The 27,634-nt window shown below is 41.7% G+C and overlaps 1 protein-coding gene across 4 annotated transcripts in view; it reads right to left on the bottom strand.

Annotated features, from left to right (window-relative positions):
- pcdh19 (protocadherin 19) overlaps nucleotides 1-27,091 on the bottom strand; it is a 250,364-nt gene extending 223,273 nt beyond the window's left edge. For all 4 annotated transcript variants that reach the window (XM_072436101.1, XM_072436099.1, XM_072436100.1 and 1 more), the window contains exon 1: nucleotides 27,079-27,091. The gene's annotated coding sequence lies outside the window, so the exon portion shown is untranslated. The remainder of the gene's footprint in view (nucleotides 1-27,078) is intronic.
- Nucleotides 27,092-27,634: the final 543 nt, after the last annotated feature.

The raw sequence follows: 27,634 nt of genomic DNA on the forward strand, positions 1-27,634 counted from the left end.
GCCACAGCAGAGAGTAAAGACTGTATGAATGTACAGAGACATCCAACAATATTTATGTAACTGTAATACAGTGTGATGTCGATGTGCTTTTCTGACATCCCTCAGTTTTCTTCAGTATAAATATATTGATCAAATCAAATTGTATACATGTATTTATCAATTACAGCCTGCACTAAACCAGCGGTCACTTTGGTCACTTTGGTCACTGAGAGCAGGACTAAGACTTCTGAGCTGCAGCGCCAAATGGAGGAAAGAGCACATTATGTTGATGGTAACATTGCTTTTGAAGGGCGATTCATCAGTTGTGAATGTAAAAGTGTATATTGCAGAGCTAAACTTTTGTTTAGGAGCACCAAACTTCTGTTTTGCAAAAGTAAACTTTAAATGGCAAAAGTCCCAGTGATTGAAAAACCTGTCGTGGCAACAATAAAGCATGATATGAGCACTTACAGTAAGTCTTAATGACACACATGGTACATATTATTATATATTATATATATGTATTACTTACATTATATTGTAGTTCTGTGAGATACCATTCTGTCTCCCACTGTGCAAAGATTTGAAGATGTATTTAGATACAACCCTTTAATGTATTTTCAACTCATGGTTTTATCCCATTTTGCAGACATATTCCATTGATATTCATATTTATAGACATTTTTCTCCCTGGTCTATCCTCTGTGTTTTCTTCCCTCCAGCAGGTGTACGCTTGTTGCATTTGCTAAGCCCTGTCTTCCTGTACAGTACTGTGTGTCTCAGCAGTCTACTCTTGTCTAGCCTCCGTGTTTGGACAGGGCACAGTGAATTAGCTCAATAAACGCTCTTTCAGACCAGCCGCGCCGCACTAGGAGACACAATTTTGATATCTTATCCTCCTCTCATTGTCAGAGCGCAAGGTCCTGCTCTGCCAACTCACGGACCTGATTGGCATGGCACGCAGCACGGCAGTCTTCTGGGGAGCAGTGAGGAGAGTTACTGCATATGCACATTTGGCTCGTGAACAAGGTGCACAGCTTACCCACATTTTAGCCAGAAGAAAGCCCATTTTGGCAGACAGATTCTTTAGGTCCAAGGCTCCCCTCAGGGTTCAAAGGGAGTAGACAAAGCAGCTTCTAGCACTACAAACTTGGCATCAGCATAAATCCCAACAGAGCTGGTAGGGCCTGCGCCGCAAGTCTCCATTAGAAAAGAGATAAGGAAGTCTCAGAGAATGTACTGCTTGGTTTCATGCACCATCGCGGTGGCCACAAGGAGCTCGGAGGTACAGGCTGATCTGTTGCAATCCAGTGGAGTGCAGAGGCATCACTGCGATTACCACCTCCTCAGGACCTGTTCCAGTGACGCAGTGAGAGGCTAAAAGAACAAGCGATGAGCCGGACTGGATGAAAGGGTCATTTAGAGTAAAAGCTGCTTCCTGACGGAAAGATATAAAGCTCTGTAACTTTGTGTAGAGTGGGAAAAACACAAGGCCTGGTATCCTATATATATATATTGATAATTGTCTACATCTTTCACATCATTTGAATTACTTTGTGTATGTCACATATATGTACATATGCATTTATGCCCAGATTTGTGCTTTATGGAGCTCAACAGGGGCCTCCCACCACTTGGTTCCAGAAGTACATTTTCCATTGATTTTTCTTATATTGTTTCTGAAAGAAAAATCATGAAAGCTTTCTTGGGGCAGATCAGCTGTATGCGGTTAGTAAGTAATGAGTATATGACTTTGTTAATAACTTATGGCTAATATTTTGCCAAATTTAAGTTTTACATGTGTTTTTTGACTGAAAACAACCATTTAATGGCCATGAGTTACACGGCTGCCTAGCCTCTGCTGTACCATTAAAGTGTTACTAGTTTTAATTTTTAACAAACGAAAGAGACATTTACTCCCGGCACCACAGCAAACTTCGAAGTGAGCCGAACTGTTGAGGTCCATAGATAGGCAAGCAATCTGACTTCTGACTGAATTTTTGGGCCCAATGACTTTCCTTTTTATTTTTCTCATCTTTTTAAACTCAAAACATATCTGCACCAAGGCAGTGTTTGACAGGACAGATACAGAGAGAAATATGGAGAGAAGGAGATTGCAAATGGTCGAGGCAGTGAAACAATTCTACAACAACGAGATGGTAACAACCACTTATGTATGTGCAACTTCTTAAACGTCTAGCAGCGGCTAGCATGCCATCTGACTTTCTGATTGTAACAAATTCAGTCTTGCACAACTTTGCATTTACTTTACATTTGAATGATGGGGCTACCATTTTGAATGCTTTGGTTTGAGTCATTCCATTATTAGTTATCCTGTGCTGAGATTAAAATCTATATGATAGCTCAACAGCCTACTCTAATGGCCCGTTCAGACCGGTGCGGCAAAAGCGTCCAGTTTACATTCAAAGTCTATGTAAACGCGCGTCGAGCACCTCCTGCGTTTTTGCGGCGCGGCTTCCGCTTATTTGCGGCGCGATTCGCCGTGGAGCGCGGCGAGGCGGGCGCGCTTTTGCGTTTTCCGCTCGAGATGCTTTGACGGGCGTAAAAGCATCAAAGCATCAAAACGGTTCGCCGCAAATAAGTTCAGAATTTTGAGCTTTTCTGCGGCGCGGCGGGACAGCAGCCAATCAGAGATGACGCTCCAGTGATGTACGTACACATTTCACCCGAGAAGAACCGGCACCACAACAATGGCAGACGATATATATATATATATATATATATATATATATATATATATATATATATATATATATATATATATATATATATATATATATATATATATATATATATATAGAGAGAGAGAGAGAGAGAGAGAGAGAGAGAGAGAGAGAGAGAGAGAGAGATATCTATATAGTTATTTACTGTTCTATTTTTCCACAAAATAAATTATTTTATATTATAAAATGTGTGTCCTGTTTACATGCATCTTTTTCATATATATATAATACTGGGGAGTCTGTGGGAAATTCAGTGGCTATTTAAAGATGTACTTATTTAATTTACCACAATTCAAGATCATAAACAAAAACAAACAAGGACAAGATGAGATAATCCTTTATTAGTCCACACAGTGGGGAAATTTCAGTGTTACAACGCACAAGTAGGTACAGAAGTAAAGAGAACAGAGAACTTAAGAGCTGAGAAGCTTCTCACTGTTTTATTCATTTAACTTTATCTCATTCTGTGTAAACAACCAGACATTTGGGCTCAATCTTGAGTGAGCATGTGGTCTTTGCTATAAATATGAAAATCCCTTTATCAAAAACACTTCTGTGTTGTGGACGTCCAGTCCTCTGTTGTGGACGTCCAGTCCTCTGTTGTGGACGTCCAGTCCTCTGTTGTGGACGTCCAGTCCTCTGTGTTGTGGACGTCCAGTCCTCTGTTGTGGACGTCCAGTCCTCTGTTGTGGACGTCCAGTCCTCTGTTGTGGACGTCCAGTCCTCTGTTGTGGACGTCCAGTCCTCTGTGTTGTGGACGTCCAGTCCTCTGTTGTGGACGTTCAGTCCTCTGTTGTGGACCTGAAGCTGCTGGTGATTGTCCAGTAGAAATCCCCAGTGGCAAGAAATCTGAATAATAAAACAAACAAATAACTGTATAGCCTAAATTTAGTTTACTTGTACTTTCATTAAATATACCACAATCGAATTTTAAATGGTGCACTAGAACAAAATATTAACGCTATGAAAACTATGTTTTTTTTACTAAAAAAAATATTAATTTTTACTATCTATGTACTTTTCATTGGTTTTATACACAACCACAAGCAGATACACAGCACATACACAGCACATACACAGTACATACATAGCAGATACACAACAGATACACAGCACATACACAACAGATACACAGCACATACACAGTACATACACAGCAGATACACAGTACATACACAGCAGATACACAGCACATACACAGCAGATACACAGTACATACACAGCACATACACAGTACATACACAACAGATACACAGCACATACACAGTACATACACAGCAGATACACAGCAGATACACAGTACATACACAGCAGATACACAGCACATACACAGTACATACACAGCAGATACACAGTACATACACAGCAGATACACAGCAGATACACAGTACATACACAGTACATACACAGCAGATACACAGCACATACACAGCAGATACACAGCACATACACAGTACATACACAGCACATACACAGCACATACACAGCACATACACAACAGATACACAGCACATACACAGTACATACACAGCAGATACACAGTGCATACACAGCACATACACAACAGATACACAGCAGATACACAGCACATACACAGCAGATACACAGTACATACACAGCAGATACACAGCACATACACAGCACATACACAGCACATACACAGCAGATACACAGCACATACACAGCACATACACAGCACATACACAACAGATACACAGCACATACACAGTACATACACAGCAGATACACAGTACATACACAGCAGATACACAGCACATACACAGCAGATACACAGTACATACACAGCAGATACACAGCACATACACAGCACATACACAGCACATACACAACAGATACACAGCACATACACAGCAGATACACAGTACATACACAGCAGATACACAGCACATACACAGCAGATACACAGTACATACACAGCACATACACAGTACATACACAGCACATACACAGCAGATACACAGTACATACACAGCAGATACACAGTACATACACAGCACATACACAGCAGATACACAGCACATACACAGCAGATACACAGTACATACACAGCAGATACACAGCACATACACAACAGATACACAGCACATACACAGCAGATACACAGTACATACACAGCAGATACACAGCACATACACAGCAGATACACAGCACATACACAGCACATACACAGCAGATACACAGCACATACACAGCAGATACACAGTACATACACAGCAGATACACAGTACATACACAGCACATACACAGCAGATACACAGCACATACACAGCACATACACAGCACATACACAACAGATACACAGCACATACACAGTACATACACAGCAGATACACAGTACATACACAGCAGATACACAGCACATACACAGCAGATACACAGTACATACACAGCAGATACACAGTACATACACAGCAGATACACAGTACATACACAGCAGATACACAGCACATACACAGCAGATACACAGTACATACACAGCAGATACACAGTACATACACAGCACATACACAGCAGATACACAGCACATACACAGCAGATACACAGCACATACACAGCACACACACAGCACATACACAGCATATACACAGCATATACACAACAGATACACAACAGATACACTTTATTATTGCGCTCAAACATGAATATTTCTGTACTGACCTGATGGACAGATGGACAGGCGTCTGTAGTTGTTGTCCTGGTACATGTCCGCGCACCAATGCGGGAAAACAAGTCATCAAACAGGACCCGGGACAAACGAAACTACAGCTGAGAGCGAGATTTATCTAGTCTTGAAGCAAATTATGTTATTGACTCAACTCGGATCACTGGTGGATCCAGACACGCCGTCGAGCGTCTCCGTTTTTGGGCTTTGAAGAGCAAATACGCAAAAGGCACTTTCTAAACTTTGATCCGCCATTAAAGAAGCCAGACTGACAACACCTCCACTGCGCATGCGCACGCGGCAAACGCGCGTCTGCTTACTATATTTCGTCTCTGCTCCGCTGCGTCGAGAACGCGGCGTATTTGCGTTTTTCTTCATGCGTACTTGCGTCCAACCTCGCCATAACGCGCGAATAGGCGTTTGCGGTTTGAACGGGCCATAAGATTGCATATTGGCTTGTGTGGCTTAAAAGTGATGCCATATCGTTTCTTCTGACCACAGTAACCATGAGGTCTCTAGTTTAATGCACCAATAATTTTTTTACTGAATCCCAGTATTCTTATGATCAAAGTGAATGGAGCAGAGTCATGAAAGATGAGGAGTCATGGAAGGCACTGGTCCCAGGAGAGCATGATACCACCTCTGGTCACGCATAGTCATTACGTCACAACTTGCAGAGAGACTCTAAAGCAGCCTCCAAACACCACCACTCACTTTGATGGCACAGAGGAAATCATTCACGGCAGATAAGCTGAATATATATATATATATACAATTGTTTCTCGTAATTAAAAATCATGCTTAGCAATTCCTATCACACTCACACTCGACATCCCAAACCACTAATATGATAAATTTGCCATGATCTCGAACATAGTGTTAATCATCTACTTAAATTAAATTAAAGTCTACTTTCTGAATAGAAATATTTGCTTGGTGGATAAAGAGATGTTATTGGGATTTTGGAGTTTGGAAGTGTATGAATGTGTAAAATGTACAGAAATACTGACTGAGTGGGATTTCTTTTGACTTTTTAAACTTTAAAATGTTTCAAAACTAGTGTCTAGATGACTACACTTTAATCTTCCTTCTTTTAAACTCACTATGCTTTTCAGCCTCATTCTCATACTTGTGTATTCCTTTTACAGAGCTGCTGCTATAGAGTTAGCCGCAGACTCCCACCACACAAACCTCCAAAGCGATAAAAACAAGCCTCTGTAGCTCATATTCAAGGCTGGTTTAACGGCAGTGTGAATGAACGCACAAAGAAGTCTTCAGCTCCAAATGATGAGGATGTTTCCCATAACACCTCTAACCTCTCATAGGCACGGTTCAGGTTTCTGCTTGATGTACGCACTTTTATTTAGATCATCAGTGTGTTTATAAGATCTACATTTCCATAGTTTTGCTTCCTGCTTCCGAAGAGTGGAAGCTTCCTGCTTCTGAAGAGTGCAGACGCTTTCTTTCTTGCTGATTGTTCACGTGGGTGCTGTGGCTATATGACGAGAACAGACTGAAGTTTTGAAAAGAGACTTCTTGAAGTTATTTAACGTGCTTGATAAAGTGGAAATCAAAACATTCATAAAATGAACTCTTCCAAAAATCAACAGGAAGATAAAGTTTAGCTGGCTGCTTCAGCTGAACACATGGCTTTCCAAAGAGTGTGCACCCAGAGGACTACACTATGTTGAGAAGTTAAATCTATTCTGGAAACGAGAGGACCTGTTTAAGAGAAATGGCCACACCTATGCAGAGGTGGAGTGAGGGTGCTGACAGAGAACCTGCTCCACGCTCTGAGGCATCAGAATGGGCCTGGACAGGGTCCTGAGCAGATAGTTAGAGAAGAGAGTAATGAGAGAAGAATTCCTGCTCCATCAGCCAGAGACCGAGCCAATGTTTCAGCATCAACAGCACCACAACCACAGCCTCCACCAGGATTCATCAGCAGCCGGTCCAACACCACCAGCAAAGAATTCAGCTCCAGCTACTCAACAATCACCTCCACCCCCTCCCGCGAAGGACTCATCAGCAACAGCACCACAACAATCTTCACCGCAGCCAGCGCAGGAATCATTCAAATTATTCCACATAGGGTCCTCATCAAAGGCTTTGGCCCCATCTGTGACAGGCCCGACAGTATCCCTGTCACCGCCCCTGCCCTCAGAGCAGCCATGGGTCCCCACTACAACATCTACTCCCACTACAGATTCCTCACTCTCCTTTCCATCTCCACCCTCACCCAGAGGCCTTCCCAGCCATCTTGAATGTCTGATCAAATCAGGCCTTAAGATGGCTCCACTCACGCCCAATATAGCAAGATCAAGTGTTATGTCAACACTTATCAACTCTTCCCAGCACAAGCCAACTCCTGCTATACCGACAAAAGCCCCACCACCTATCCCCCCTCACCTTTCACCTGGTCCCAAACTCTCACCGGCTACAAAAGCCCCACCACCCATCCCCCCTCGCCTTTCACCTGGTAACTCCCATTGATAGGATGCACTGGGTCTCAGCGTTGTCGGGACTTATAGTCATATTAAAAATCAAACCAACACGGGGCCCTGTGTAAAAATAGCCCACCCAAGTGCTATTTCTGTTGTCACATCACACAGATGGGAAAACAAAAGGCGAGTCAGGCTGCCCAATCTGAGAAATTTGATTCATATTCCCTGTGAAAAGATAAGGTCCAGTCCCACTGAAACTAGTCTGAAACTTGCTGTGCTAAATGTCAGATCCTTATGTAACAAATCACTCTTAATTAATTATTTTTATTTCTTCTTATAATCTTGATTTTTTGTTTTTCACTGAAACATGGCTTGACAAAAACACAGAAAATGTAGTTCTAATAGAATCGGCTCCACCCAACTTTAAGTTCAAATATGAAACATGAGAAAACAAAAAGGGGGCAGTGTCTGTGCAATCTTTAGAGATGAAATAATTACCCACAGGTGGTCCCTCATGGTGTTTTAATAATTTGAGCTAAAACTCCATCCATTCTCTTCATCTCTTCATCTCCCCAGCACTGCCAAAGTTGTATTGATGATTTTACTGAGATGCTTTCAGTCGTATGCACTGACTTTGATAGTTTGGTCATTACAGGTGATTTAAATGTGAATGTTGATAATATTTGTGACTCAGCCTGTGAGTGGGTGAGTGGCCCCACCCACAGCAGAGGGCACACTCTAGATCTCATAATTACAAAGGGGGTAAATATTTAAAATGTCAATGTGGTTGATGCTGCTCTTTCTGATCATTTCTGTGTTTTCTTTGACATGTCTGTTTCTCCCAAACCACCGGTTGGTCCTGCAGTTGTTCAGAGGAGGTGCACTGTTTATGGAAATTATAAACTTTGAAAATGTCTCATGTTCTAATGTAAATGATTTGTTGAACTCTATCTATCTAGTGTTTTGAATGTTTTGGACACCATTGCCGCTATGAAGGCTAAAATGGTTAAAAATAAGCAGAAGGCGCCATGGAGAAATGAAGCCTGCGTAAATTCACCTGGAAGACCTAACTTAAATCGGCGTCGGCCTCCATGGAAGGACCCCTCTCCCCAGCGCCATCATCGCACTCAAGCTGCATCCGCCTGTCCGTCTGAGAGAGTCAGATCCCTCACTTCACCATGGACTCTTCCAGGTTTCTGCGCTTATCCCAAAGGGGTTATGCAGTTTTTCCAGGCCAAGAAGGAGGGTGAAAGGTCAGGGGGCGTCTGTACCATGGCCCTCGCACCTGCTCCTCATCCACAATCAACGCTCTCAAGTTACTCCTCCCCGCTCCCAATCAGCACCCAGGCGGTCGCATTTAAGCCCTCAGGCAGATGGCTCGGCCACTCAAACCGTACTGCGGCCCACCGCCTCCCCTTCTCCTCCTCTGCATTCCCCTCATCCTCTATCTTCTCTTCACATCTACCACCACCAGTCTCCAGGCTCCGGGGGGAGACATCTAATTCAATTAGATTATGGAGTGCCCATGATCATAATAAAGCTCGCTAATCAATCTCTTCTGTGTCCTGTGTCTGAGTCTCTCCAGGGTGAAATTATGATTCTGTCAGGGCACAGAAAAGGGAGTGCTGCCGGGCTGAAGCCAAAGCTCCAGGTTCAACAAGAGATTAACAGAGAGAAGTTGTACATGTACAACCTCATTTAATGTAGAACTAGGGAAAGATATTTTTCCGAAATAATTGGAAACTGCAGTAACAACTCTCGTGTCCTATTTGCCAAAGTAAACAGATCAACAAACCCTCCAGCTCAGCTGCCGTTAGAACTAATTTCCACATCCAAGTGTAATGAGTTTGCACTATTCTTTAATGACAAAGTTCAGGGCATTAAAATGCTATAAATCCCAAAATGCAAAAATCCTAAAACCACCCATCACTTTGCACCTGTAACTGACAAAACTGTTCATGAGATCATCACCAGTCTGAGTTCATCTACATGCTGCCTCGATGTGTTACCCACCAGATTTCTAAAGTCTGTGCTGAACAGTTTATTAGCACCACTCACTCACATAGTTAACATGTCGCTTCAATCTGGAACATTCCCAATGTCTTTGAAAACTGTGGTCAAAACAAAGCCTCTCCTAAAGAAGAGCAGTCTTGATGCTGCAGTACTGAGTAATTACCGGCCCATCGCTAATCTTACATTTTGGGGTAAAGTCCTTGAAAAAGTTGTTTACCAACAGCTCACAGATTTCCTCTTTATAAACAATTATGCAGAAGACACTCAGATCTGTTTCACTATCGGCAGGTGAATATGGACCAGTGGATTCACTCTGTCACTGCATCCAACAGATCAGTGTGTGGATGCAAAAGAACTTTCTCCAGCTGAACTCAGACAAGACTGAAATCACCATCTTTGTCCCACAGAAACAAAGAGAAAGTGTTAGCGGTCACCTCTAGAGTCTCGCTCTAAAACAAACCAATTTAGAAATCTGGGGGTAATAATGGACTCAGACTTGAACTTTAAAAGCCAAGTCAAATCAGTAACATAAGCAGCTTTTTACCATCTAAAAAACATTGCCAAAATCAAAACATTGTGTCTAAACCAGATTTGGAGAGATTTATCCATGCGTTTGACTCGACTAGATTAGACTACTGTAACGGCCTGCTCACTGGCCTCTGCTGTAAAAGGCAAGGCAAGTTTATTTGTAGAGCACATTTCATACACAAGGCAATTCAAAGTGCTTCACACAGCAGGAAAAATGCATTCAAATCACAAAGAAATTAAAGAAACAGAAATACAATAAAATTAACTAAATTAAAAATCATCAATCCAACTGATTGTCTAAACTAATAAAATCACAAACAAAAGAGAAGAGTGCGAAGAAAAAATCCTTTCAGTCATATGCGCAGCTAAACAAAACTGTTTTTAGATTAGATTTGAACATTGTCAGAGTAGAAGCCTGTCTCACATCTTCAGGAAGACTGTTCCAGATTTTAGCTGCATAAAACTGAAACGCAGATTCCCCATGTTTTGTCCTGACTCTGGGCACCAGCAGGAGGCCGGTCCCTGAGGTCCTCAGAGTCCGAGATGGTTCACATGGCACTAACATATCCAAGATGTACTTTGGTGCTAGGCCATGGAGAGACTTGTACACAAGCAGAGCCGCTTTAAAGTCTATTCTCTGAGCCACAGGGAGCCAGTGCAGAGACCTGAGAACAGGACTAATGTGATCATAGTTCCTGGTTCTAGTCAGGACCCGAGCAGCAGCGTTCTGGATGTACTGCAGCTGTTTTACAACTCGTTTGGAGAGGCCAGTGAGCAGGCCGTTACAGTAGTCTAATCTACTGGAGACAAACGCATGGATAAGTCTCTCTAAATCTGGTTTTGACACTATATTTTTGATTTTGGCAATGTTTTTTAGATGGTAAAAAGCTGCTGATGTTATTGATTTGACGTGGCTATTAAAGTTCAAGTCTGAGTCTGAATTTGGTTTGGAGGTTTTAGAGCGAGACTCTGGAGGTGACCGCTAACACTTTCTCTTTGTTTCTGTGGGCCAAGAACGATTATTTCAGTCTTGTCTGAGTTCAGTTGGAGAAAGTTGTTTTGCATCCACAAACTGATCTGTTGGATGCAGTGACAGAGTGAATCTACTGGTCCATAGTCACCTGCCGATAGTGAAACATAGATCTGAGTGTCGTCTGCATAATTGTGATAGGACACATTTTCACTGCGTATCAACTGACCCAACGGCAGCATGTAGAGGTTGAACAGAAGGGGACCCAGGACTGACCCTTGGGGCACTCCACAGGTCAGGGTCATGTGATTTGAGACACAGCTACCAATTTCAACAAAGTACTTCCTGTCTTCCAGATAGGACCTTAGCCAGTTTAGGGCAGTGCCAGTGATGCCCACCCAGTCCTCTAGTCTCTGTAAGAGGATCCCATGATCGACAGTGTCAAAAGCAGAACTCAGATCTAACAGAATTAAGACTGAGGCTTTGCCCGTGTCAGTGTTCAGGCGGATGTCATTTGTCACCTTGACAAGAGCAGTCTCAGTGCTGTGATGAGGTCTAAAACCTGACTGAAAAACATCAAATTAGTTGTTTATTAAGAGGAAATCTGTGAGCTGTTGGTAAACAACCTTTTCAAGGACTTTGCCCCAAAATGGCAGATTAGAGATGGGCCGGTAATGACTCAGTACTGCGGCATCAAGACTGCTCTTCTTTAGGAGAGGCTTTATGACCGCAGTTTTCAAAGACTTTGGGAATGTTCCAGATTGAAGCGACATGTTAACTATGTGAGTGAATGGTGCTAACAAACTGATCAGCACATACTTTAGAAATCTGGTGGGTAACACATCGAGGCAGCATGTAGATGAACTCAGACTGGTGATGATCTCATGGACAGTTTTCTGCAGTACATCCAGAACGCTGCTGCTCGGGTCCTGACTAGAACCAGGAAGTACCATCACATAAGTTCTGTTCTCAGGTCTCTGCACTGGCTCCTGTGGCTCAGAGAAGAGACTTTAAAGCAGCTCTGCTTGTGTATAAGTCTCTCCATGGCCTAGCACCAAAGTACATCTTGGACATGTTAGTGCTTTATGAACCATCTCGGACTCTGAGGACCTCAGGGACCGGACTAAACATGGACCAGCCTCCTGCTGGTGCCAGAGTCAGGACTAAACATGGACCGGCCTCCTGCTGGTGCCAGAGTCAGGACTAAACATGGATCAGCCTCCTGCTGGTGCCAGAGTCAGGACTAAACATGGACCGACCTCCTGCTGGTGCCAGAGTCAGGACTAAACATGGACCGGCCTCCTGCTGGTGCCAGAGTCAGGACTAAACATGGACCGGCCTCCTGCTGGTGCCAGAGTCAGGACTAAACATGGACCGGCCTCCTGCTGGTGCCAGAGTCAGGACTAAACATGGACCAGCCTCCTGCTGGTGCCAGAGTCAGGACTAAACATGGACCGGCCTCCTGCTGGTGCCAGAGTCAGGACTAAACATGGACCAGCCTCCTGCTGGTGCCAGAGTCAGGACTAAACATGGACCGACCTCCTGCTGGTGCCCAGAGTCAGGACTAAACATGGAACGGCCTCCTGCTGGTGCCAGAGTCAGGACTAAACATGGACCAGCCTCCTGCTGGTGCCAGAGTCAGGACTAAACATGGACCAGCCTCCTGCTGATGCCAGAGTCAGGACTAAATATGGGGAATCTGCATTTCAGTTTTATGCAGCTAAAATCTGGAACAGTCTTCCTGAAGATGTGAGACAGGCTTCTACTCTGACAATGTTCAAATCTGAGCTAAAAACTGTTTTGTTCAGCTGTGCATGTGACTGAAATTATTTTCTTTGCACTCTTCTCTTTTATGTCTTAAACTGTTATTTGTTGACAGAGAACCTGCTCCTGTAATTTCTTTGTGCGCGTGTGCATGTGTGTGTGTGGGTCTGCACATTTTTTTTAAATTTATCATTTCACTTCCTGTTTGCAATGACATAATTTTAGTAAATTACCCACTAAACACAGGGCAAAAACTCTAAGGTTACATTTTTTAAATTAAAATAAATATATATGAGAGCAACTTTAGTTTTTATAAATAATGTTTTGAGGGTTCAGAAATGTGTTTCTTTGTGTTAATTATGAATAAACTTTGAATGGAATGAACATCCCTAGGGTGATGTCACTTCCTTTCATTTTCTACAGCTTTTTCAATATTTTCTCCTCAAGTACCGACTTGATTGGTGTAAAACTATAATGTGTATGTACAACCGGTACAAATACACAAAATAAAGTCAAAATTAGAAAAGCGTAAAATCTTGTCTTACGCACCTTGATAATTGGGATTCATTCGCTTTTTTTTCCAAAATATTTATTGTTTTACTGAACACTTGTGGCTTGATTGTAATAATACCAACAATCCTCAATAAAAAAAAAACAGAAGATGAAGCCAAAATAGAAAGCCTTCTACCATATAAATCTCATACTTAATATTGGCTATTTAAAGGGCCTATATCATGTCAAAAAGTGTCCCCACTGCCTCCCTCTCTGGGGATCAAAGCCATGTGTGAGGGCCAATCCCTCCAGATATTGAGCTACGCTTGATCTGAACTGACTACATGTTTGTTTTAGTTTTTTTCAGGTTTATGGGGGGATTGTAGTGGTCACAGGAAACCACCAAGACACGAGGAGGGACATGCTCTGCACAGAAAGGCTTCACAAGGCTTGGTCGACCAACACAGGGCATTATTGCTGTGAGGTGAGAGCGCTATAAATAATAGTAATAATTACCTTTAATTAGAGACATTTCCACTATTGACTATTGAATGCAGCTAAACAAATATCATTACTGTGCTCAAAATGTAGTTAATTTTAGTAAATTGGATATGCTTTTTTTCTGGAGCTTAACTTAGACTTCTAGCATGATGTTGCAGAAGCAAACTCTGCTCTTACTTTTTGGGGGAGAAGGGTTGTCACATGATCTTATTTTTTTCTGCTTTAAGTCCATGCACTCTTGACATTTCCCTCCGAGAGCTAATTCCTTTTGGCTTTGCTCTAATTTATTGCTACTCCAACTCTGTCCCAGCATGTCACATAGGCGAGTGGTTTATAATTCTGCCTTATTTGGCTGGGTTGCGCTGTGATGCAGGGTGGCGCAGGCCTTTATGAATCCAATCAAGGTGACAAGTTGTTCCTGCTGCGGCGACGGGGAGTTGTTGAACATAAGAGCTCTATAATGTATGCTAAGCTGCATCTGTGCAAAGCTAGTATCATTGGTGGGGCTGTTGTAACTGCCTTAAACTAGGGATTAGCCTGACGTTGAAGACTAGCCTCCTCATGATGGTATTATTACATTAACCCAGCGGCAGGGAGCAGGTGTCATTAGAAATCCAAATCCCCTAATACATTTACAGGGGGTATATTGCTTCCCCCTCCAAAAATGTACCTGTTGTTAACTGTTTTGACGAGCTTCCATGTGAGTCAAAATCCAGTGAATGGCCGATATGGTGAAGTGAGGCTGAGAATCTGTGCCGCGGGTTTGAACCAAAAGTCAATGGACCCGTTTTTCTTAGATATAATTTTAGATCAATATTGCTGTTTACAATTAACACAATGTACAATAATGATCTACTGTATGTGTCTGATGGATTATCACTAGATATCAGGGGTGGCAAAGCACTTTGTCATCTTTAAATCGTCAGAGTAAGTTCCTTTTCCTTGCCACAAAGCCTTACAATGTCCTAATCGTACAGAATATAAATTGTATGGGTGGCAACTGCAAGTCCTCAAAAGACATAGTTTGTTTGGACAAGAAACCACTAGGGAACAGAATAGGATTGTTAACATTGTCCGTTCCGCCTGTCTGTCTGAGGGAGTCGGATCTCTCCACCAGGTTTCTACATTTTCCCAAGGAGATTTTGTAGTTTTTCCTGCCCGAGAAAGCGGGTCTAAGGACAGGGGGAGCTTGGGACATTTGTCTAAGGACAGGTGGAGCTTGGGACATTGCCAAGTCCCTATGAACATTGTGTAATCTGTTTTTCCACTGTCGCCCTCCGAGGCAACTGCTGTTGTGATTTTGGGCATCACAAAAATAAATGGAATTGAATTAAAACATTGTTGCTATATTCTTGCTATACATGTTATAGTCTTTCATTTTCACATACTGCAGATTGCTCCACACTACACTACATATACAATTTCTACAACTACTACTATTCACAATTATGTATGACTACCTCTACTGCTAGTTCTGTGCTGAAAATGTGTTTGTCACCCCTTTACCACCTGGAGTCCTCTCCCTGGACCCACAGCTCATTGCTTTGAGTTGGGTGCAAGTGAAAACAGTTAACCTATTTATCTAAAATGCATGACTTTAATTGTGGGCACAAACCATGTGGTATAGCACGTGGGCTCATGGGAGATTTCTTATTACATTATTTTTAAGCTCAAGCATCATTACCGGGGCTAATTATTTCCTGTCCAGTCAGTAATTAGAGATAATTGAGTAACCTTTAAGAGATGGGCATATTTATTGGTTGCATTAATGGGTCGTGTTAAAGATTTAGCTCAAAGCTCTGAAGTGTTTGATTGTTCACACACGTCTCATTTCCACACAGGGATTCAGAAGCAGAGTGAATGACAGGGTCTGGGTTCTATAGATGGCATCATTTGGATAATTATGAAATCAGACATACTTTATAGATCTATAGCCTCTGTTGTGCTGTGGGTGTCTGATGTGTAGTAATATAAAGTAAGCGACTCCAGTTTAATCCTTTCACACTGACTTTCTTTCTACCTGTGCCATTGTTTGAATGAAAATGAAAGGAAAACATGGCCATGATTTGATTTTTACATCCTTTACTTAGAGTTATTTCCCTCTTCGCATCCTGAGACTAAGGGTAAGCAAACCTTTATGGCATCTTAGAAAACAATCAGAATTGGCAAAAATGACCTGTCATCGCTTTCTTGTTGTGACATTGTTTTCGTTCTCAAACTCACAGAGACACAGAAGATAAGTCATCTCTCTAAAGGTAAACCACATCGCGTGTACAGAGGAAAGCAGCCGGCTTGTTTGGCAGGTAATTTAGCAGCGCGTATCCAGCGTCAGGCGTCACTGTTGGAGAACATTAATGTGTCAATGTTTGGAGCAAGTTCATGTTTTATTAACTCCCAACTCGATTGCTTTGGGACGTTTCTGTCATTCGCACCAGTGATTCCCACCAAGCTCATGATGTCTCTAAATTAAATGCGTGACGATGTATGGTTATTGTTATTCATTGTGATTTTTTATTTGGTGACATGTTATCTATATCTGAATTGGTACATATGAATTCTAACAGCTATTTAAAGATGCATGATGTCACTTTTCTGGGGGGGTCCAGGGGTTGCTTTGCTTTAAATGTTCCACAGTGTGGCATGAAACGGATCTGACATTTATTCTGTTACTGATGTTATTATTGCTCAAAAATACCTTGAAACCTGAAAACCTGACCTGTAACTTAATCCAATGGTGCCATCAACTGCTTGTCTCCATGGAGATATGCAAGTTCATTGTCATATTAACATTAATATAGTTGATATAGATGACTTCAAGATATGCTATTCAAATTATGACACTGTATTTAATTTCTTTTTGATTAAAAACAATCAACTTTCGTGAAATTGGATTAGATAACACAATAAACTACAGAAATAAATACAATTAAGCCAAATTTTAAATGGTTTTAAACTGATTACAGAAATCTATTTAATTCTGCTGTGTTTGTTTCATTATTATTTGTTATTTTGGAGGTAATTTTCCCGGCCTGGAAAGTTTGTCCATACTGTTTTCATCGTGGGTTGTGCAAGGCCAATTGAAGGCCATGGCCTGGTGATCAAAAGTTTATCACACCATTATTCAGCCTTGGAACCTTTATCTCGGGTCGCTCTCGCACCAAAATGGCCGTAATCAAGTTTATGATGGAAAATCATTTTTAACTGCAAAAGTGTTTCTCAGGATGATGTAGATCTGTTTAGTGTCAATCATGGCATACCATAATTACAGTATCCTCATGCCCTGATATGTCACATCTCAGTATTATGAGCATTGCATCCCCTATTGGCAGGATTCCCATCCCGAATTCTTCTACATTTGACTAGAATTCACTTGCAGAGCCAGCTGAAAACATGCCGTGCATGTTAGACTTGTGTTTGGTTGCATTATGATATTCCTGCAACATATCACTTCAATTATCCACTAAACTTATATTAATCAAAGGCCACCTTTGCACTAATGCAAATGTATATGTTAATTAAAGTTCTGGTTCTGGCACTTCTGACAAGTGAGACAACCTGCTAATTAATCAAAAGTGACAGTGGCTTCATGCACAGCCCATAAAAATTATCACTTGATATGTATCGCTGAATTCTTAATCTACTATTATGTTCGATACATATTAGCAATTAGGTTTACCTGAAAAATGTTCTGTAAGTGCTGCACGCTGATTATAAGACAGTGATAGGGACATAGTAGATTGTTCATTATTTTTAAATATATATTCATATGAAAATGATTTGCTAAACGATTTACACCAATAGCTCTTTATGCAAGGTGCTAATTTGACTTATTAGTTCTTATTTCTTAAGCATATTAAAATGCATGAAAGAAAGAATGTCTCTAATGCCTAAATGTAAGTGAATCTCAGATCGATTTGCACCTTAATACACTTGCTGTGATCTGATTAATTTAAGATGCATTTCTTAAAGACAAATAATTCGATTTGATCCAACTCTTTTATGGTTTGTGATCTCCGATGCCGATCCGATACCTTATCTTAATCCGACAGGAATCATTTTGTTTTGTATGTCTTTTTATTAACACAATCTGACGCTGTGCTTTCGTAAACATAGTTGGGCAATGTTGAATTTGTCTCTATTTGGAGTTAATTATTGTTTCCTGTATGAAATAGGCCAACTTAAAATAGTCCAATTATTTATTGTTTGTACAATCTTACTCCTCCACATTACAGAGCATCAGTCTCAGTAACGGCGACATCACGTAATGTTTTAGCCCTCTGTTTATAAAGGCAATGTTTTCCCTCATATTATCTATGTTTGAGGCCTGTAAAAAGAGACAAGCCGAGAGCGCATGGCAACTTAATGTGCAATAATAATGTTTCTAGCTGCGTAGAGCCTCCTCTGTGGTCCTTGAAGTCCTTGTTTCAACTGCTCATAGCATTAGCACCATCAGCTTTGGATGAATCTTGATTAACCGAGACAAAAATCTTCCCATCACTACTAAATGTCATCAAAATGTACTACTTTTTAATTGTTTTTATGCAGAGAAAGGAAAATCGCAGCTCTTACTGCCTGACACATCGCCACATACTGTACTGTGTGATTTACTTTATCACAAGAACAAAGAAATCAGGTATAGTTTCTTTAAAGCTTGTACTTTTAACAATATCATTTGATAAATTATTCTCAAATCATGTAGTCCATGTCTAAAATAACACTATAAGCGCTTAACAAGATTTGCACAACAAAATAAATGAGAAGTTGCTCCAAACAAAACTAAGACATGAAAACTGAATTGAACAAAAACTGGAAAATTGGTTCCAAGCAATCAAACTCTGCAGCCTCTCACTCGAGCTGAGGACGTTTGTTTTTTAAGTAGACGCAGTAATTCTCCAGGGATTTTTTTAATATTTATTTTTTTGATTGCTGCTCCAGCCGCCTCTGTTCTGCCGCTTCTACTGTACAAGTGTGATTCAGGCACTCACTGGATTTGTCTTCTCTCTTGTTAAATGAACTTGCTTTTGTCACAATCACACACAGCTTTTCCAGCACCTTTTTTCCCCCTAACGCCAAGACTGTTGATCAAAATTGGACAAAAATAAGTGCAAGAATTTCAGGAAAAATAAAGCACCCACTAAAATACAATGTCTTTTCTTCAAGAGAATTGATTTCAAGGTATAAGATGTACTTTTGAGTATTGGTTAAAATTGCTTCCATGGTACTGCATGGATATGCAAAATTATAATATTGCGAATTTTGTCTATAATTAAAACAATAAAACATGACCTGAGAAAGAGAAAGAAATATTTAGCGCGATCTCTCAAACAAGCGATATTTGTGCTCTTTTGTTGTTAATTTTATGGTCTATTCACGTTTTGTTAAATTCTTGGTGCAGTGATAAAACATTGTCTGGATTTCGTCAATATCTCCAATTGCCTTGCAATTTTATTAAAGGTTTTACTTAAAATGTCCAAGTAAAATTTGCAAAAATACTGGTAAAGGATTTTTAACCTACAAGCTAGGATGCAACACAATATATCATTGCTCTAGAAATTAAATTGTATCTTTCTAGCAAATATCAAACCTTTCTAGCTGAAGCTGACCTTACTCATGTCTGTGTACACTGCAGTATTTTATCCATGATTCCCTGAGTGTGTGTGTTTTCTCCCAATTACCCTTCTAACATAGAGACCAAAGAGAAGTGCTTACATTACCAAACATCTTTGAACTAAGAGGCTTTTTCTCTTTGATCTGGCTCAACCTTAAGTGCATATGTTGTTATTCATCTCAAATTGTGCACAGGAAATTCCAAGAACAGAATTTGCAATACCAATATTTCAGTTAACTGATTGATGTAAATATCTCTCTTAGTTGCAGTTGCTATAGAAACAAACATATTTTATCACGTTACTGTCCTATTATGTCCTTTTGAATCATATTGTTTTTGTAAGGATACAGGGTTCCCTATTAGGAACTCTTATATTACTCACATAAAAATCAATTTGACAAGCTTTGTGAACAGGAACATGATGGACTTGAAGAATCCTCAGAGACCCCCATTCATTTTGTAACCTTATAAATCAATTCACATCTGCAAATTGTTTAGGAAAGGCGAAGGCGTCTTACTGTATTTCGAGAAAAGTGGTTTGTGTTCTCGCCTGAAACTTTGTCAAACTGGGAAACAGAAATGCACAGCTGCAGCCCTGAGAACACAAAGGAGAGTGTGTTATCGCTACTGACCTGAACTGTGAAAAAAGTTGTGCTATCATGGCTCATTGGCAGGCAGTGAGATGAAACAGGCCCAAGAACCAAGAAAGAAAAGCAGGAGCTGTGTACATCCCAGGAGGCCAGCACCGGGCAGTGCTTCTAAAAATCCAACTTCTGCTCTCATGTTCTCCAAGGCCTCTCAGCGCTCCTCTGCTTTCAACAAAAAGCAGTACAAACCACTAAAGCTGTCTGGAGTAGGGTTAGTCTATCAACCAGTATAGGATAGAGGCCCAGTTGGTGTTACATTTAGTAGATGCCATTTTCAACTAAAGACATATGGAAGAAACCCTCTGCTTTTGCTTTTTAAAGAGCAGTGAGCTGTAGCTGATGTGCTTGCATTAATTAGGTTACATACCTTAAAAGTTTGGCATATTTCATGCTTAGCCTTCACCTTTCTTAAGATGCCCTTGGAAAATTGATGTTGGATGTTGTTCTCCTTTTCTCTACTTTGCCAATAAACTTGTCATTACCCGAAACCATACCAGACGATAAAGCCAGCGCCAACCTCTCCTCTCACATGTTTGTAGAAGTTCTAAAAACGCTTGTGGTCAGCCTATCACGCCCAGAGTGTTTTTACCAGACTTTGAAATCTCTCTGGTGCGTGTGTGACCGGTGTGTTCCTGTGTTGTGTGATATTTATGGTTGTGGTGCGTGGAGTAGCCACGGGACACAGTTCATCTTTTGGAGGCTCTTTCCGTTTATTCTGGTTAACACGAAACACAGCAAAAGTGAACATGTGCCACTACGCAGATCCAGCCCAAACTACAACGGAGATAACAACAATCAATCAATATATAACACATAAAACACGAGAGATGACACGAGGGATGACTGACCTCTTCCCCGCACGGAGTTATCAAAAGGGAAGAGGAAGTCACGACCCTCAAATTTATACCAGTGCGCTAAGGGGAACACACAACGAAGAAGTAAGGACTGGAGGACCAAGACAACACAGTAAAACAATATTAAACAAAAATAATAATGGTTTTGTGTAATTATAATATATGGACTGGTTAGGGATCATCTCAAAATGGGTTGAAGCTGAAAAGACGTAATATTTTTCGTCTTGGGGACCTGTTACATGCGCAACAGGTGACATTATTTGGAGAGTTCATAACTTCTACTGATAAACATACCAAAGGATGTTCAGAATGTTCACTAGAGGTGAGCAGGGTCTATCAAGCGACTATCGTTTAATCAACGCGTTAACATTTTATGTGAAGCCAGTCTTTCGTCTTTTGAGGGGGGGAGGGGGTCCAGAGAGAGACGAAAAAAATTACGTCTTTTCAGCTTCAACCCATTTTGAGATGATCCCTTACACGTGTACTGCACAGAGTTGGATAGGGATTGGGAAGAAGCTCCTATGACTTCTTTTGGCTGCGCAATGGGCAGACAGGGAGAGTACGGGGTTCAGCCCAAACAAGTTAGTCACTCTGTGTCATGGTCCCTTGGCTGCCCTGAAAAGTAAAGTTCTGGAAGGGATCTGCTTGTTCATGGCTGGATGCCTGACTGAAGAAAAAATGTGCCAGTCTCAGGAAAAGGCCATAACACCTGAGGTCCCCCTTTCAGGCTAAATGTAACGGTCCTTCTACTGTTGTGGGGGAAATGTCTAATTTGAATTATTTGATGAGATAGAAAGTCTAAGTAACTTTACCATGTTCTATTATTGAAATCGCATCAGAGTATTCCTAACCAGGGTTTGATGCATCTGGCACTTGCTGTTGATTCCGGGATGGCAGCATATCAGAACTCGATGATAGTCAGCTATGTGGTCCTCTGTGGGTATAATAGGATCTTGTTTCCGGTGAGGAATCCCAGTTGCGACCCAGGCGGTTTCATGCTCTTTTTGACCATTCTGCGGCGGGAGGTGTTTTGATGCTGGGCACCATTAAAGCTTGTATTTGTTGTAATTGCCACCCTCTCAGCTGGCCACTTGCCATCCACTTGTGCACCGTCCCTTGGTTTGGTTATCCAGGTATTGTCAGGGCCTGAGAGCTGGGCCATGCCATAATATGAGTGAGGCCTATTTAGATATCGTTCCTCGTCTTTATCATCTCCAGAATCACAAATAACTATTGAAGGTGTACAAATAGACAATATTGTCGAGAATAAATTCCTTGGAGTATTCATGGACAACAAATTATGGGAAAGCCCACATCACTCATGCAAAAATGAAAAATATCCAAGAGCCTTTCAATCATAAATAAAACAAAACAACACCTAGACCAAAATAGACTCAAAGGACTTGTATATTTTATTGCTCATTACTTCTCCCTTACTTCAGGTATTGTGTTGAAGTATAGGGAAACAATTATTTAAGCTTAACTAACCAATTATTCGTATGCAAAAACGAGTTGTCCAGATTATTCACAAACCCCACACCTTATAAAATAATATACAGTAATGTTATTATTCAAACCCTTCAGCAGGTTATAACCAAGTAATGTGCAAAAGTTATTTGCACTCAAAAAGCAAATTTATCATTTGAGAGGTTTCAGAAACTTTCCACTACCCACTTTTCGAACCACTCGTAATATCCACTCATTTTTATATGAATACATGGTCTGGTCAGAATACAGAGAGAAACAGGTTTAAATGTATTGCCATATTGCACTGTTGGTTTGTGCTTTTTGTACCCTATTGTTACCATTGTTAGTATGTGCCGTGTTTTACCATTGTTGGTCATTTTGACCTTATCATTGCTGGTATGTCTTTTCGGTTGCAACCAAATATTGTCTACGACCCATCATCTTGGCTCTCCACTTCATCTTGCAACATCTGGACTCCCGGGAACCGATGCCAGGATCCTGTTTGTGGACTTCAGCTCGGTATTCAACACCATCCTTCCTGCTCTGCTCCAGGACAAGCTCTCCCAGCTCAACGTACCCGACTCCGCCTGCAGGTGGATCACCGGACAGATCGGAGGCAGTGCGTGCGGCTAGGGAAGAATGTCTCATACACACGGACTACCAGCACAGGAGCTCCACAGGGCTGTGTACTTTCTCCCCTGCTCTTCTCCCTGTACACAAACTACTGAAACTCCAGCCACGACTCCGTTAAACTAATCAAGTTTGCGGACGACACCACCCTCATCGGGCTCATCTTGTACAGAGATGAGTCGGTCTACAGGAGGGAGGTGGACCGGCTGGTGTCCTGGTACAGCGGCAACAACCTGGAGTTCAACGCCCAGAAGATGGTGGAGATGATCGTGGACTTCAGGAAAGTCACAGCCTCCCAGCCCCCCCTCACTATCTAAGACTCCCCCATCACCACCGTGCACTCCTACTGCTTCCTCTGCACCACCATCACCCGGGACCACAAGTGGGAGCTCACCATCAGTTCCCTCATCAAGAAGGCCCAGCAGAGGATGTACTTCCTGTGGCAGCTGAGGAAAGCCAATAGGACAGCAGAGATGATGGTGCAGTTCTACACGGCCATCCTCACCTCCTCCATCACGTGTGGTACGCTGGAGCCACAGCCAGGGACAAACAGAGACTACAGGGTTTTGTGTGCTCTGCTGAGAAGGTGACTTCCATCTCTGCAGGACCTGCACGTTTCTAGGGCTCTGGGACGTGCAGGCCGGATCACAGCCGACCCTTCTCACCCTGGACACGGACTATTCGAGCCACTCCCCTCAGGCAGGAGGCCACTCCCCTCAGGCAGGAGGCCACTCCCCTCAGGCAGGAGGCTACGGTCCATCCGGACCAGCACCTCCCGTCATAAGAACAGTTTCTTTCCCCCTGCCGTGGGACTCATGAACACTGCCTAAGCACCTTGTACTCATTGCACTGTTCACTTCTATTGCACTACTCAACTTTATATTTTATATTTTATTTAGAGTGTACATATCATGCCGTCTCTGCATAAAGTGTTCAATGTTTGTTGTTTGTATTGCACCGAACCACCAGGACAAGTTCCTATGTTTGTGAATGTTTGTTCATCGACAAATGGCAATAAACCCCTTTCTGATTCTGATTCTGATTCTGATTCTACAGTAACTGTTACTTATAATAATGATGTGAGTCATGTCCATAGTTGGGGAATTTGAATAAGAAACCAAATTCTTGAATATGCCATTTTTGTTTTGTTTTGGTGACATGTATACTTACTCTCTTATTTGTATGTATTAACTTGCTCGAAATAAATAATTAAAATAAGTAAAATGTATATATCTATGTGAATCGATATAGAAGTATACGTGCTGTTGCTTGTGTATTTCCTCGCTTCTCTGCTGCTCGCGCTCTCCTGCTGTCCTGCTGGTTCGTTCAGTTGTATTCTACTCTCTAATTGGTCAAAGTGTCATCTTCTTATCTTTTATGGCAACTTAATCTGGTCTGGAGCAGGTCAAGAGGTCAGGGCATGTTACCATAGAGATCTGCTCCCATAGAAAGTGATCCAGATTTGTAGTACCACTGAACCGGGGTGAAGCCCAAAGTTACCTTACTAACCCTCTAATCAAGCTTTCTAGTACAAGCCTCAGAACTATATATAATCTTTATTTTATTATTACAGTTTTGGCTGTACTGAACCACCTCTGGACAGCTGTAGGATCACCCGGGCTGTCTCAAAGCAGGTGTGTGCTCACGTCCAGCTCCTTTCATGGGAAATTGATACCTCAGCCCTAGATAGACGAGCCTTTGATCAAAGCGCTGGGACTGACAGCTCAACATATTCCCCATGAATTATTAAAAATACAAGTGACCCCTTGTGAAGAAATAAATTGCCGCTCCTCCCACATCCGCATATGCAATATGTCAGCTCTGGAGGCAAAGTGGAGGTTATTTTTCAGTATACCTTAAATCAGAATGGAAGCCTGTCTCAGATGTGCTGTGAAGGCTGCAGTGAGAGGCTACATTTCGAAAGCTTCTCTGGGAGCCACTGTAAGTAAGCATTCAAATTAGCTTGTGAACAGATTATTACATGATACTGGAGAAGTACAACTGCGATCGTGCTTAAAATACTGTTGTGTGTACACTATTTTTCACCAGACATTCACGTATACTTCAAAAAGCTAGATAAATGTTAGAAGTGTTCAGAGGCATTGCCACTGTCAATATTCTCTAAACGGATTACCTCATGAGCGCACCACAGCACCTTTGACACTGTAGTCTGGCCTGCCTTTAGAAGAGGATGAAAGGGCTCTGACCTGTTCTCTAGAGAAATCTTACAAATCTTAGAAATAACAGTAACTACAATGAGCATTGTCGGAGTAGAATATACACTCACCGGCCACTTTATTAGGTACACGTTGCTAGTACCGGGTTGGACCCCCTTTTGCCTTCAGAACTGCCTTAATCTTTCGTGGCATGGATTTGTGGCGTTGACACGATGCTCAATTAGTACTAAGGGGCCCAAAGTGTGCCAACAAAATATCCACCACACCATTGCACCACAACCACCAGCCTGAACGGTTGATACAAGACAGGATGGATCCATGCTTTCATGTTGTTTACACCAAATTCTGACCCTACCATCCGAATGTCGCAGCAGAAATCGAGACTCATCAGACCAGGCAACCTTTTTCCAATCTTCTATTGTCCAATTTTGGTGAGCCTGTGCGAATTGTAGCCTCAGTTTCCTGTTCTTAGCTGACAGGAGTGGCCCCCGGTGTGATCTTCTGCTGCTGTAGCCCATCCGCCTCAAAGTTGGACGTGTTGTGCGTTCAGAGATGCTCTTCTGCATACCTCGGTTGTAACGAGTGGTTATTTGAGTTACTGTTGCCTTTCTATCAGCTCGAACCAGTCTGGCAATTCTCCTCTGACCTCTGGCATATACAAGGCATTTGCGCCCACAGAACTGCCGCTCACTGGATATTTTCGCTTTTTTGGACCATTCTCTGTAAACCCTAGAGATGGTTGTGCGTGAAAATCCCAGTAGATCAGCAGTTTCTGAACTACTCAGACCAGCCTTCTGGCACCAACAACCACGCCACGTTCAAAGTCACTTAAATTACCTTTTTTATCCCCATTCTGATGCTCGGTTTGACCTGTAGCAGATTGTCTTGACCAAGTCTACATGCCTAAATGCATTGAGTTCCTTCCATGTGATTGGCTGATTTGTAATTTGCGTTAAAGGAGCAGTTGGACAGGTGAACCTAATAAAGTGGCCGGTGAGTGTATGTTAGGATTGTTAAAAAATTAACAAAAGAAGGTGAAACTGAGAGCCACCTCAGCCCCAAACTGTATTGCTTTATTTGCACATGTGGAGGACAGTCAGGACACATAAGGTCATCAAATTTGGGAGAAAGAAAGTGTGACATATATAGATTATGTACTTTTAAATGTTTCAGAGGCTCTTTTCCCATTCACTCAGCTCCATTTTCCCCCTCAGCGGTGCCCAGTCGGTAGGCGTCACAGAACCTTGACAGTATTTGAATGTTGAATGCTGACTGTTGTTAACACCCACACCAGCTCAACTAACACATAAACTTGAGCAGAAAAAACAGGTGAGGTGTGATTCATGCCTCTTTGAGAGTCTGCTATGATGGGGATCAAGGATAGCGTCTTCATTAGAAAAGAATTACGATTTTTCTAACTAAATTCTCCAACTGCTGCTTCAGAAATTATTTCTGGCAATCTGTTATTGTGGATGATATTGTGAACAAAATGTACATTAATGGAGAAAACAGCAAAACACAAATTATATGTTGGCTATTGAAGAGTTTTGTTCATACAGTCATTTTAACTATTTTACTTTTCTCACTATTTAGCATCTAGCATCTGATCTGAATCAGTTTGTTAGTCTGTGATTGAAAGAGTAACAATGATGAAAAAACAGGTAAATGGCTGTAGAGTGCAGACCACAACAGCAGTAAGACCCAGGAGAATGGGGACGTGTCGGCCTTCGTGTTAATCAGCGGTTGTTGTGGAGTTGGAGTCAGATGGCAGCAGTTGGTGGGATCTCCTGCTGGGTAGAAGATGTGACTGTGCATATAAAGATGCTTCATAATCCAAACCAAGTGAACCTTACAGCCGGATCAGAGACAGAACAGCTGGTTCACAGTACCTTCTCACCCATTGGCCACTAAGGAAAAGTGTGTGGGGCATACAGAACGCATGAGAGCCATGTGGTTTCTTCATAGTCATTCATATAAACACCACTTAAAATAAAATGTATGGATTCACTGGTTAATCTTGCAGTACAATCCTACGACCTACACAAACAAAGGCAAGTGTATTTGTAGTATATTGTAAGTGTATTAAAACCATTAATCAACTTTATACTTTTTTAATACCTTTCAGGAAAGGTG

This window comes from Eucyclogobius newberryi, unplaced genomic scaffold (assembly GCF_026437365.1).
Source record: "Eucyclogobius newberryi isolate DKJ021-1_F unplaced genomic scaffold, fEucNew1.0.hap1 SCAF_11, whole genome shotgun sequence".
Lineage (NCBI taxonomy): Eukaryota > Metazoa > Chordata > Actinopteri > Gobiiformes > Gobiidae > Eucyclogobius > Eucyclogobius newberryi.